Here is a 13481-nt window from a genome sequence, read left to right on the forward strand (position 1 = left end):
AGTACGGGATGTGAGGTAGGTGAGAAATAAGGCTGGAGAAGTTGATAGGATGTAATAAACAAGTTGAAGGGTTTGGGACTTGATTTTGAAAACCATGGGAAGCCATCATAGGGTTTTTAGAAGAAGAGTGGGCTGTCCAGCACATTTTGGATACCAGGTGCTGGGTAGTAGGTAGTAGTATTCCTGTTTTCTAGGTGGGGGAACTGAGGCTCAGAAAGTGACTTGCCCAAGATCACTCAGTGTATTAGAGGTGGAACAGAGCCACAATTTCAACTCAAATCTGGATCTTTCCTCTCAAAGTAACAGTGGCCAACAATTGCATTGAATTTCCTACTGAAAAGTACTCTCATTCTGATATTTGACTCAGAGAATAGTTTTAAGGCTTAATGTGATCAAGGAGTTCGAGTCTTTTGAGTGTGAGCCACCCGTTCTCCTTGCTTGGACCTTGCAGTAAACCTTTCTCTGTTCCCCTCCCCACAAAAAAGCAAAAACAAAAACAAAAAAGGCTTAATGTGAGCAAGAGCTAAATTTACATGGTACTAGTACTTTGTGCTATAAAGTTTCAGAGAGGGAGAAATCAGGGAGGACGTCATGGGGGAGATGTCATGTATGTTGCCCTGAAGGAAGAAGTAAACTGGAACAGATAGTGAGAAACCAGGTGAGAGAAAGATGGGGCTGAAGGGGTGGTGCTGTGCCCATGTGGTAGAGCAGGAGTGGGCATGGGAAACAGATAACAAGAGGCCACTTCCTGGCACAGCCATAGTCACTTGCTTCCTGAGGTCACTATGTAAATAGGAAAGAAACAAAATGATCATATAATGATTTCCGTCTTCACTTTGCTAAATATAAATACACAACTAACCTTCTAAAAGTATTTTTAACTACCTTATTACAGCCACTAGAGAGTTTATTCCCTGCAGTGTTCCCCCTTACTCTGCTCTGTGATTTATCTCAGTGTCCCCTTCTCCTCCTCAAACCCACTCTTTACATTAAAGGGCAATGTTGGAGGGTTCTGCCACTAGTAGGACTACAGCTAGATGTGTACACATGAATGACATTTGAGTGAAAATGCAATAATAGAATTCTGTATGATGAACAGAGCTTGGTTACATACAAGAAGCGGTGTGTTTGTGTTAGCTCTCCCAGGTTCTCTTAAGATCCCTTCTAACTCTGTTCTGATTATTTTCAGAGCCTGGAGTTGCGATCTTTTGCAAATGCTACTCTATTAGATTACAGTCATTGGTGTGGTGGAAAAAGGATGCATGTATGAGTCAAAACAGACCTGGATTAGTATCCCATCTCCCTGCCTACCATTTCTTTTGCCTTGGGCACATTATTAACTGTGTTAAGACCAAGTCTTGTAGATCCTTGATCTTCTAATTATGCACCCTCTCTCTGCCATCATGAAATTTACCCTCATCACAGGATAATTCTCAATAGCAAATAAGTATTCTCTAGTATTTCTTACCTGAAAACAATCCCCTCCCCAAAAAAATCCAAAATGTTTTCTAATTTTGTCTCTCAAATGTTACAAAATAAATTCATTATTTAATTTAAAACTCTGTTGACCTTATACCCCTCCCCTAGCTATCTTCTAGTTTCTTTGTTCCCTTTCTCAGTAAAACTTAAAAGTTGTCCGTTGTTTTGACGTTGACTGCTTCCCCTGACTCTAATCTCTTCTCATCATTCCACAGGGACTATTCCTGTCTGTGTCTGCCAGTGACCTTGATGTTGCCAAGTCGAAGGCCACTGCTTTGTTTTAGTCGTACTTATTCTCTCAGCAGCATGTGACAAAGCAGATCTCTGTTTTCTTTGACACTCTACTTTCCTGGGTCTCTTCCTACCACTCTGGACTCTCCTTAAGTCTCCTTCTCTCCTCAGCCTCTAAATGGAGATGTGCCCCATGTTCTGAAATGGCCCCCTTCTCTTCTCTATTTATTCACCCTCCACAGATGTCCTCTTCTAATCCAATGGCTTTCCCTAACATCCATTTGCTAATGACCCTCAAATCTGTAGCTTCATCCTCAATCTTTTTCTGGAACTCCAGATTCATGTCCAGGTAGATCTCTAAGAGACATTGCAAATTTAACGTGGCTGGAAGAGAACTCTTGATTTAGTCTCTACACTAAACTTGTTCTTGTTTCAATCTTCCCCACCTCAGTAAGTGGTGCTAGTATTCCCCCCAAGTGCTCAAGCCAAAATATCTAGGCATTACTTTTGATTTCTTTCTTTCTTCACCATCATCATCCAATCCTTCAGCAAGTTCTGTCTTCTCTATCTTCAGAAACATTCCCAAATTTATCTCCTTCCCTCCATCTTCATTACCAGCACCCTAGTCCAAGCCACATCATCTCTCACCTAGACTACTTGCAGTAACCTCCTAACTAGTTGCCCTGCTTCAACCGGTATCTATACCTCAATACCCTCCGTTGCAGGGACCAGATAAATCTTTGAAAAATGTTAATTGGTTTATGTCACATTCCTAACCACCCCTCTCCCTCCAGGTGGCCTCCTGTTGCACTCAGAATGAAATCTGAACTCCTTGTCCTGGCTGACCAAGCTCTATGTGACCTGCCCCATGTCAATCTCAGCCCTCTTCTCCTTGACCATGCACCCAGCCTCATTGTTCTATTTTTGGCTCCTTGCACATGCCAAGTCCATTCTTGTTTTAGCGCACTTTGCATAGTTATTCCTTCAGCCTAAAATGCTCTTCCAGTCTTCATGTGCTTGTCTTTTTCTTATTCAAATCTCATCTTAAATAGAGCCGCCTCAGAGAGGCCTTCTCTGACAACTCACTCTAAAATTGCTGTCTGGGTACACTCTGTCCCTTCCTTTTACTTTTATTCTCGATTAGCGCTTGCTACTATCTGGTATTTTTCTTGTTTATTTATGTATGTGCTCATTTCCGCATTCATTCATTGCTCTCTTTTCTGCCCAGCTAGAATGTATACACTATGAAGGTGTGTGGCGGGGGAACTTGTCTGCCTGTTCATCACTGTATCCTCTGCTCCTGGGTCAGTGGCTTGCACATAGTACGTGCTCACTACAAGTGTATGCAATGAGTGAATATGTTTATCTCATCTGTAGAATGCACAGGCTAATACTTATGTCTCAGAGTTGTCGAGGACTTGCGTTATCAAATTTGACAATGAATCTAAAGTGAACGGTTCTGTGTCTGGCACCTTCTGCTTCATAAATAGAAACTATATTATTTTTTAAGTATCTAGCTCATTACAGACATTGAGCAAAGATTAATTCTCTCTTTTTCTTGCAGTCTGGGTCCGCTGCAATATTTTATATTGAAATAACCTGCACTCTGAACAAGGTAAAAAATACTTCCCATTCAGCTTTTTTTTTTTTTTCCCCTAAAGAAAAGGTTTAAAAAGTGCTGTTCAATGACTAGTCAACATCAGTTACTTTAGAACCATTATTAATGTCACTTCTCCCTCCCCCTCCTCCAATACACACAGAGACACTTCATTATAACAAGGTTTGGCTTTCCCCTGGGAAATTATCATTTTCTTTTCTTTGGTTATATGATCTTTGCCAATTAACTCTTCTTAGGATCAAAGTGTTTTGGGGTTTGCTTTCCTCATCCTGGTGTTTAGGTTCTCTGAAAAGTATTCCTAGCTTTTGCATGTTCTGATCAATATTTCTTTTGCATTTATTTAATAAATACTTATTCGGGATCTACTGAGTGCCAGGCAATGGGGATACAGATAGGAATTCATAAGGGCCTCTGTCCTTAAGGTCTAGTGGGGGAAGCAGGATACCTAAACCAATGAGGATAATGAAGTATCTATGAAGAGAGTCTCCATAGAACACCGTGGAGACGTAAAGGAGAGAGCGGCTAATTCACATGGGGGGAGGCGAGGAAGGTTCCAGAGCTATGTGGTTGCTTGCCAGCAACAAGGAGAGAATGGCCCCATGTGAGTAAAGTTGTGGATGAACCTGCCTTGGGGGCCACACTCTGGGAGCTGGGCATGGCTATGTGATCATCGTGGTGATGGTAACTCAAAGGTCACGAGAAATGAAGCCAGAGATATGAGCAGGGGCTGGGTCATGGGTGGCTCTGTATGCCCTGCTAGGGAATTTGAACTTTCTCCAACAGTGACAATAATAAGAGCAACACCTAAGATTTATTGGGTCCTTCCTGTATGCCAGGCTCTCTTCTTCGTGCTTTGTTGTATTAATTCTTTTCAGCCATACAGTAACCCTATGAGGTAGGTACAGTTATTATCCCTATTTACAAATAAAGAAATGTAGGCACCAAGAGGATAGGGAACTTGCCCAAGGTCACCCATCTCATGAAGGGCAGAGGCAGGACTCAGACTCAGGCAGTTTGGCTCCTACGTTCGCCCTCTTCACCAGGGTCCTGTCCTTCCTCTCACAGGGGGATTGTGTAGGCAGCCGGGAGCCCTGAGGAGACTGAAGTGTGGGAATGACATGGTCAGATTAGTTCTTTGGAAATGCAGTGGAGTTGCATTGCATCTTGTCCAGGGGTTAGTGTCTAAAAGCCTCTAAAGCAAAGAATGCAGCGTGACATTTTTCCTTGAAGTGGGGAGTATCTGAGTGAGGTTTGCTATGTTAGCGGTGGCATCTCATGTCTCAATCAGCCCAGCAGCTTTCCCCCAACCTTGCAACAGAAGGCAGAGGCTTTGCTAGATATGCATGTAAGAGATGAATAGTCAGATTGTATTGAGTACTCAGTTTGTATTGAGGGGCCCTGTTTTTTTTTTTAACATCTGTATTGGAGTATAATTGCTTTACAGTTGTGTGTTAGTTTCTGCTTTATAACAAAGTGAATCAGCTATACATATACATATATCCCCATATCTCCTCCCTCTTGTGTCTCCCTCCCACCCTCCCTATCCCACCCCTCTAGGTGGTCACAAAGCACTGAGCTGATCTCCCTATGCTATGCGGCTGCTTCCCACTAGCTATCTATTTTACATTTGGTAGTGTATATATGTCCATGCCACTCTCTCACTTCGTCCCAGCTTACCCTTCCCCCTCCCCGTGTCCTCAAGTCCATTCTCTATGTCTGCGTCTTTATTCCTGTCCTGCCCCTAGGTTCATCAGAACCATTTTTTTTTTTAGATTCCATATATATATGTGAGCATGCGGTATTTGTTTTTCTCTTTCTGACTTACTTCACTCTGTATGACAGACTCTAGGTCCATCCACCTCACTACAAATAACTCGATTTTGTTTCTTTTTATGGCTGAGTAATATTCCATTGTATATATGTGCCACATCTTCTTTTTCCATTCATCTGTTGATGGACATTTAGGTTGCATCCATGTCCTGGCTATTGTAAATAGTGCTGCAATGAACATTGTGGTACATGTCTTTTTTTTTTTTTTTTTAAATCTTACAATTAAAAACTCTATTTTACCATGAATTTGTTTGAACTATGGATCAAAGTTTACTGAGTATGTATAGATTGAGCCACTTCTAGAATTTTTTTTTGAATTTTATTTATTTATTTTATACAGCAGGTTCTTGTTACTTACCTATCTTATACATATTAGTGTATATACGTCAATCCCAATCTCCCAATTCATACCACCCCCCCCCCCCCAAGCCCGCTTTCCCCCCTTGGTGTCCATACGTTTGTTCTCTCCATCTGTCTCTTTTTTCTGCCTAGCAAACCAGTTAATCTATGTCATTTTTGTAGATTCCATATATATGCGCTAATATACGATATTTGTTTTTCTGTTTCTGACTTACTTCACTCTGTATAACAGTTTCTAGGTCCATCCACATCTCTACAAATTACCCAATTTTGTTCCTTTTTATGGCTGAGTAATATTCCACTGTGTATAGGTACCACATCTTCTTTATCCATTTGTCTGTCGATGGGCATTTAGGTTGCTTCTATGACCTGGCTATTGTAAATAGTGCTGCAGTGAACATTGGGGTGCATGTATCTTTTTGAATTATGGTTTTCTCAGGGTATATGCCCAGTAGTGGGATTGCTGGGTCATATGGTAGTTCTATTTTTAGTTTTTTAAGGAACCTCCATACTGTTCTCCATAGTGGCTGTATCAATTTACATTCCCACCAACAGTGCAAGAGGGTTCCCTTTTCTCCACACCCTCTCCAGCATTTATTGTTTGTAGTTTTTTTGATGATGGCCATTCTGACTGGTGTGAGGTGATATGTCATTGTGGTTTTGATTTGCATTTCTCTTAATGATTAGTGTGTTTCATGTGTTTGTTGGCTGTCTGTATGTCTTCTTTGGAGAAATGTCTATTTAGGTCTTCCACCCATTTTTGGATTGGGTTGTTTGTTTTCTTGATATTGAGCTGCATGAGCGGCTTGTATATTTTGGAGATTAATCCTTTGTCAGTTGTTTGAAAAGCCCCAAAGTGTCACACTCCTGCAGAAACCGAGCCCCTCTGTGGGGACAGCATACTCAGCCTCCCCTCACTCTCTCCAGGGACCACATTCAATGGGCAGCAGAGCGCAGGCATTGCTTACATAGTGATTTTCCCTGTTGCTATTTCTCTCCCTGGAGGGGTCCATGCTGGCGTGGATATCGGTAGATATCAAGGAGGTTAACTATTCTGGATCAGCTGACCAACTGGATTTGATCCCTTCAAGCTTTTTCTGATCTGAAAACTTAGTCCGTTGTTATATCTATTATCTTTTCCAAGTCTGAGAAAATTCCTTCTAATTTCCAGCGATGTCAGCTTTAGTAGCACAGCACTCTCCATGCTCCCTACTTATGGTTACTGATACTGGCCTGTGAGTCTTCCGCAGGTGTTAGGAACTTTGATCATTCCATCTGTTCTGTCACAGTGGTGCGATATTGCTGTTTTTTGCTTACAGTCAGACATTGTATGAGGTCATTTCTCTTGATAGTATTTCAAAAAACCCATCGCTGTATGTTCCTACAGGTCTTATGTTACGTTCTCTGGTTTTTAAAAATTGAAATGATTTTGTGACTACTTTAAAGAAAATGTTGTCATGATTACAGTGATCAAAACCAAAGCAAACCATCTAGTGCATAGGAAAAAGAGGGAAGAACACATCAAAATGCTGGCAGTGATTGTGTTCCTTTTGGTAATTCATTTTCCCTTTTTCTACGTTTTCTACGTTTTAAAAAAATGTGTCTGTGGTACATGCAAAATGTTAAAAACTTGTTTAAAAAGCTGGTATGGGGGGGGGGAATGAAACTTAAAAAACAAAAAGCTCCCTGTGATCTCATAATCCAAACACAGTATATGTTCTTGCTTTTGAAATGCCCTTGTTCACATACATGCTTATTTTTTATAGCTGCAGTTCTGACAAATGCAGCTTTGTATATTCTTTTAATTTTACAGCCTATTTTCAACATTATTTCGTACTTCTACATAGTTTTCGTAACTGGCATGTGTAATGGCTGCCCTGCATTCCATGGTGTTGATGTTCCATACAGCACTATCCCGAGTTGGACATTTGGATTGTTTCCAGTTCTTTTAGATAAGATGTAATGAGAATTTTTGATCATGTTGCTTTTTGAGTTTGTTCAGTTCTTTTCTTAAAGTGAATTCCCAGTAGTGAGCTCTTGGCGTGGAAGGTTTGAACTCTTTTATGGCTTTTGGTCTGTACCATGGAAGATGCTGCTTTCTAGAAGAGCCAGCTGAATGTGGATGGTCACTAGTTGGGTTTGTGTGTACCTGTCTCCTGTTTCACTTACCAGTATTGAGTCCGTGTATTTTAATAAAGTGTATTGTTTCTAAATGAGTCATGTTTATTGATGAAAATTTAGAAAAGATATAAATATATAAAGAAGAAAATAATCTATAATCCCACCACCCAGACTAAGCATTTTTAAAATGTATTTTCTAACTGAAAGCATTTCCACTAAGGTCAGGAACAAGACAAGGATGTCCACTGTCACCACTCTTATTCAACATTGTTTTGGAAGTCCTAGCCACGGCAATCAGAGAAGAAAAAGAAATAAAAGGGATACAAATTGGAAAAGAAGAAATAAAACTGTCACTGTTTGCAGATGATATGATACTATACATAGAAAATCCCAAAGATGCCATCAGAAAACTACTAGAACTAATCAATGAATTTGGTAAGGTTGCAGGATACAAAATGCACAGAAATCTCTGGCATTCCTATACACTAACAACAAAAAATCAGAAAGAGAAATTCAGGAAACAATCCCATTTACCATTGCAACAAAAAGAATAAAATACCTAGGAATAGACCTGCCTAAGGAGGTGAAAGACTTGTACTCAGAAAACTATAAAACACTGATTAAAGAAATTAAAGATGACATAAACACATGGAGAAATATACCATGTTCTTGGATTGGAAGAATCAATATTGAAAATGACCGTACTACCCAAAGCAATCTACAGATTCAGTGCAATCCCTATCAAACTACCAATGGCATTCTTCACAGAATTAAAACAAAAAATTTTACAATTCGTATGGAAACACAAAAGACCCCAAATAGCCAAAGAAATCTTGAGAAAGAAAAACAGAGCTGGAGGAATCAGGCTCCCCGACTTCAAACTATACTACAAAGCTACAGTAATCAAGACAGTATGGTCCTGGCACAAAAACAGAAATATACATTAATGGTACAGGATAGAAAACCCAGAGATAAACCACACATATATAGTCATCTAATTTACAACAGAGGAGGTAAGAACGTACGATGGAGAAAAGACAGCCTCTTCAATAAGTGGTGCTGGGAAAACTGGACAGCTACATGTAAAAGAATGAAATTAGAACACTACCTAACACCATACACAAAAATAAATTCCAAATGGATAAAAGACCTAAATGTAAGACCAGACACTATAAAACTCTTAGAGGAAAACATAGGAAAAACACTCTTTGACATAAGCCACAGCAAGATCTTTTTTGACCCACCTCCTAGAGTAATGAAAATAAAAACAAAAATAAACAAATGGGACCTAATTAAACTTAAAAGCTTTTGCACAGCAAAGGAAACCATAAACAAGATGAAAAGACAACCCTCAGAATGGGAGAAAATATTTGCAAATGAAACAATGGACAAAGGATTAATCTCCAAAATATACAAACACCTCATGGGGCACAATATCAAAAAAACAAACAACCCAATTAAAAAATGGGCAGAAGACCTAAATAGACATTTCACCAAAGAAGACATACAGATGGCCAAGAGGCACATGAAAAGATGCTCAACATCACTAACTATTAGAGAAATGCAAATTAAAACTAAAATGAGGTATTACCTCATATGGGTCAGTATGGCCATTATCAAAAAATCTAGAAACAATAAATGCTGGAGATCAATGGAACAGGATATAAAGCCCAGAGATAAACCCACGCACATATGGTCACTTTAGTTTTGATAAAGGAGGCAAGAATATACAATGGAGAAAAGACAGCCTCTTCAATAAGTGGTGCTGGGAAAACTGGACAGCTACGTGTAAAAGAATGAAATTAGGACACTCCCTAACACCATACACAAAAATAAACTCAAAATGGATTAAAGACCTAAGTGTAAGGCCAGACACTATAAAACTCTTAGAGGAAAACATAGGCAGAACACTCTATGGCATAAATCACAGCAAGATCCTTTTTTGACCCACCTCCTAGAGAAATGGAAATAAAAACAAAAATAAACAAATGGGACCTAATGAAACTTAAAAGCTGTTGCACAGCAAAGGAAACCATAAACAAGATGAAAAGATAACCCTCAGAATGGGAGAAAATACTTGCAAACGAAGCAACTGACAAAGAATTAATTTCCAAAATTTACAAGCAGCTCATGCAGCTCAATATCAAAAAAACAAACAACCCAATCCAAAAATGGGTGGAAGACCTAAATAGACATTTCTCCAAAGTTATACAGATTGCCAACAAACACATGAAAGAATGCTCAACATCGTTAATCATTAAAGAAATGCAAATCAAAACTACAATGAGATATCATCTCACACCGGTCAGAATGGCCATCATCAAAAAATCCAGAAACAATAAATGCTGGAGAGGGTGTGGAGAAAAGGGAACACTCTTGCACTGTTGGTGGGAATGTAAATTGATACAGCCACTCTGGAGAACAGTATGGAGGTTCCTTAAAAAACTAAAAATAGAACTACCATACGACCCAGCAATCCCACTACTGGGCATATACCCTGAGAAAACCATAATTCAAAAAGAGTCATGTACCAAAATGTTCATTGCAGCTCTATTTACAATAGCCAGGACATGGAAGCAACCTAAGCGTCCATCATCGGATGAATGTATAAAGAAGATGTGGCACATATATACAATGGAATATTACTCAGCCATAAAAAGGAACAAAATTGAGTTATTTGTAGTGAGGTGGATGGACCTAGAGTCTGTCATACAGAGTGAAGTAAGTCAGAAAGAGAAAAACAAATACTGTATGCTAACACATATATATGGAATCTAAAAAAAAAAAAAAAAGGTCATGAAGAACCTAGGGACAGGACGGGAATAAAGACGCAGACCTACTAGAGAATGGACTTGAGGACACGGGGAGGGGGAAGGGTAAGCTTGGAAGAAGTGAGAGAGTGGTATGTACATATATACACTACCAAATGTAAAACAGATAGCTAGTGGGAAGCAACTGCATAGCACAGGGAGATCATCTCAGTGCTTTGTGACCACCTAGAGGGTTGGAATAGGGAGGGTGGGAGGGAGGCTCAAGAGGGAGGGGGTATGGGGGTATATGTATGCATATGGCTGGTTCACTTTGTTGTACAACAGAACCTAACACAGTATTGTGAAGCAATTATAGTCCAACAAAGATCTATTAAAAACTGTATTTTCTTCCAAGTATAGATTTCATAATGTTATATCATGTTGCTCAGTAAAAGTGTAACCATTTCTCCATTGTTGGATAGAGGCTTTACTCGCTCCATTTTGGGGGTCTATTCTAAGTAATACTGGAATGTACTTTCTATGTGCGCTACTGTGAATAAACCTTTGTGCACATCTTGGAATCATTCCTCAGGAAAATTCCCAGAAGCAAAATTGCTAGATCAAAGAGTGTGGATGTTGTTAAGGCTTTTGATAAATATTGAAAACTTGCTAGTGAGGGAAGTTGTGCCGCTTTATACTTCACCTGCTTAGACACCACTGGCTGGGTGAGAGGTGACAAGGGCCTGAGTCAGTTTGGTGCAGTAGAGACAAAGGTAGTGCAGAGGGGAGTATTCAAGATACATTTCTGACAGCACATCTGTAGGCCTTGGCGACAAATGGCTTATGGCAGGCTGTGTGTGTGTGCGTGTATGTGTGTGTTGGGGGACCAGGCTGGGGGAGAATTTCTACCCCCATCTTCCAGATAGGAATTTGCCAGGATGCAGCTAAGATAATTTACAGGACAGCACCTAGCAAACTTGAGGTGCTCTATAGATGTAAAAGCTTATTGATAGTAACTACGAAATCCCACCCAAAAGGCTGTTTCAAGGATGAAATGGGCTGGTGTGTATGAAGCCTGTAAGCTCTAGGCAAATAGTCATTCTCCTGTGTTGACACAGGACCTGGCACAATCTTGGGAGATAAACTTGGGAGAATTGCTACATTTTATGACTCATCCGTTTGAGTCATAGAGCACGTGGACACTTGCTTTCCTTTTCCTTTGTCTCCTGCTTGCAGTGAGGAGGGAATCAGCTTAAACAGCTGAGGGTAGGGTCCAGCCTGGAGTGACAGGGAAGGAGATACCCCCATCCTTGGTCTGCCTTGGGTCCCTAAGGCAGAGGGAAGTGCTTGGGGCTGCAGCCGTGACCTCTGGCCTCCTGGCTGGGCCTCATTGTGTGCTCACCCTGGGGGAGGAGCCTAAAGATGCTGATAACGAGGCCCTTCCGGTGCAGCCAAACAGGCGCAGGAAAGCTTCTGCAGAGGAAAGATTAGACGCAATCCCCCATTTAGAGAACACGACGGGGGTGGGGTGGGGGGGAACAAACCTCTCCCCCCCCCCCCCCCCCCCCGGAGCTCTTTGCGGGTGGTATTGTTTATTGTTGGAGGAGAACAATAGAGGGAGACTGGCCTGGGCTTGTGCAGAAGCTGGAAACAGCAAGTTGGGTCTGGGGAAGGCCTTTTTTAGATCAGTGCAACAAACATGTTTTGCAGACTGATGCTCCCAATCTTGGAAAGGGATTAATGAGTGGTATCTTCCTTTTCCCCTGGAAATCAAGGTGCCAGTACTACCAGGTGCATCCAAGGCTCTTGGGCAAGCACCTGCCCCCGGGTGCTGTGGTACAAAACAAATTAGCTCTGCCTGGGGAGTGAACTGAATGGGGGCCCAAGTGGGTCCTCAGCAGTGGCCCTCCCTCCTCCTCTCACTTCTATGTGGGAAAACACATTTGGGCTCAGGGCAGTGACACCTTCTCACTGTGGAAGGTGAAAGAGCGTTGTTTACTTAAACAAGGTTATTTGGACGTGTGCTTTGGTTAACATTCTGATGAAATGCTGTTTCTTGGATTACTTTTCATTTTTCTTCTTTGTCCGGTATCCCAAATCCATTTTGTATTTTGAGGAAATAGGAAAATATAAAAGACAATATGTACAAAGAAGAAGGTAAAATATTTTATTGTCTTGGTTTTGAAAGTAATATTGTGGAGATCTCAGGCCTACTTTATTTATTTTTTTTGCATGTCATAAAACTATTCCCAAGGGCTGCTTTTTTTTTTCTTTTTCCTCTCTTCGAGATTCCTTTTATTGGACGTAATATCCCTCCCAATGCAAGCAAGCCAAGGGCTGCTTTTGACCTGCCTCCCATCCACGGGTCCATGCCAGCTTCCATTGGTGGTTAGGCCCGTGGCCTTGCCCAGCAGGGATTTATATTTGCAGACTTTATTTGTCCTGGCAGCAGCTCTGATATAGAGTCAGGGGACCCACGTGTCTCTTCTGACTCTGTTGCTTGCATGCTGTGTGGCCTGAGGCAAGTCACTCTCCTACTTTCAAATGCCATTCCTGTGAAATGGGGAGAAAAGGACAGGCTTCTCCTGCTTCCTCAGGAAGATTCTGTGTCAGGGTACAGTGAGAGTAATTTCTGAGTGGTAATACATGATTTACATGGGTGAGAGTTTTGTTTTTATTAGTGACACAAATAGACTATTTTTCTGTCCATTGGATTTGGCTGTCATACGATGGGTACTTGGTTTTAAGGGATGTTGATGTGAAAGAGTGAGCCTACCATGTCGAGTCTCGCTGCTCTGAGACATGTTTTAATACACACCATGAACTAGAAAAAGCAACTGCAGAACCTGGGTGGGACATTCCTGCCTGAGTCTCTGTCACAGGAAGGGGTGCAGCAGGGCAGACAAAGAGAAAAACAAAAGGAGACAGAGCGCCCCAAACAGATATTTTTAAAAGGGCCCCTTTCTCTGTATTAGGACAACTACCTTGCCTTTTAAGCACTATTGTAGACTGAATGAAAGGGCAGAGTCTATTAAGAGTTAGAGGTTATCGTCTTTCCCAGAAAGAGCTACATACTACAGCCTCTCCAGAAG

The 13481-nt window shown here is 41.0% G+C and overlaps 1 protein-coding gene across 3 annotated transcripts in view; it reads left to right on the forward strand.

Annotated features, from left to right (window-relative positions):
* The window catches only part of RAB30 (RAB30, member RAS oncogene family), an 86655-nt gene that overhangs the window by 40440 nt on the left and 32734 nt on the right, over positions 1 to 13481 (forward strand). The window contains exon 2 of one of the 3 annotated variants that reach the window (XM_082410285.1): positions 3275 to 3325. The exons of the other annotated variants lie outside the window; for them this stretch is intronic. The gene's annotated coding sequence lies outside the window, so the exon portion shown is untranslated. The remainder of the gene's footprint in view (positions 1 to 3274; positions 3326 to 13481) is intronic. 3 annotated transcript variants of the gene reach the window in all.

Source organism: Balaenoptera physalus (genome assembly GCF_965194825.1).
Source record: "Balaenoptera physalus genome assembly, chromosome: 10".
In the NCBI taxonomy this organism is placed as follows: Eukaryota; Metazoa; Chordata; class Mammalia; order Artiodactyla; family Balaenopteridae; genus Balaenoptera; species Balaenoptera physalus.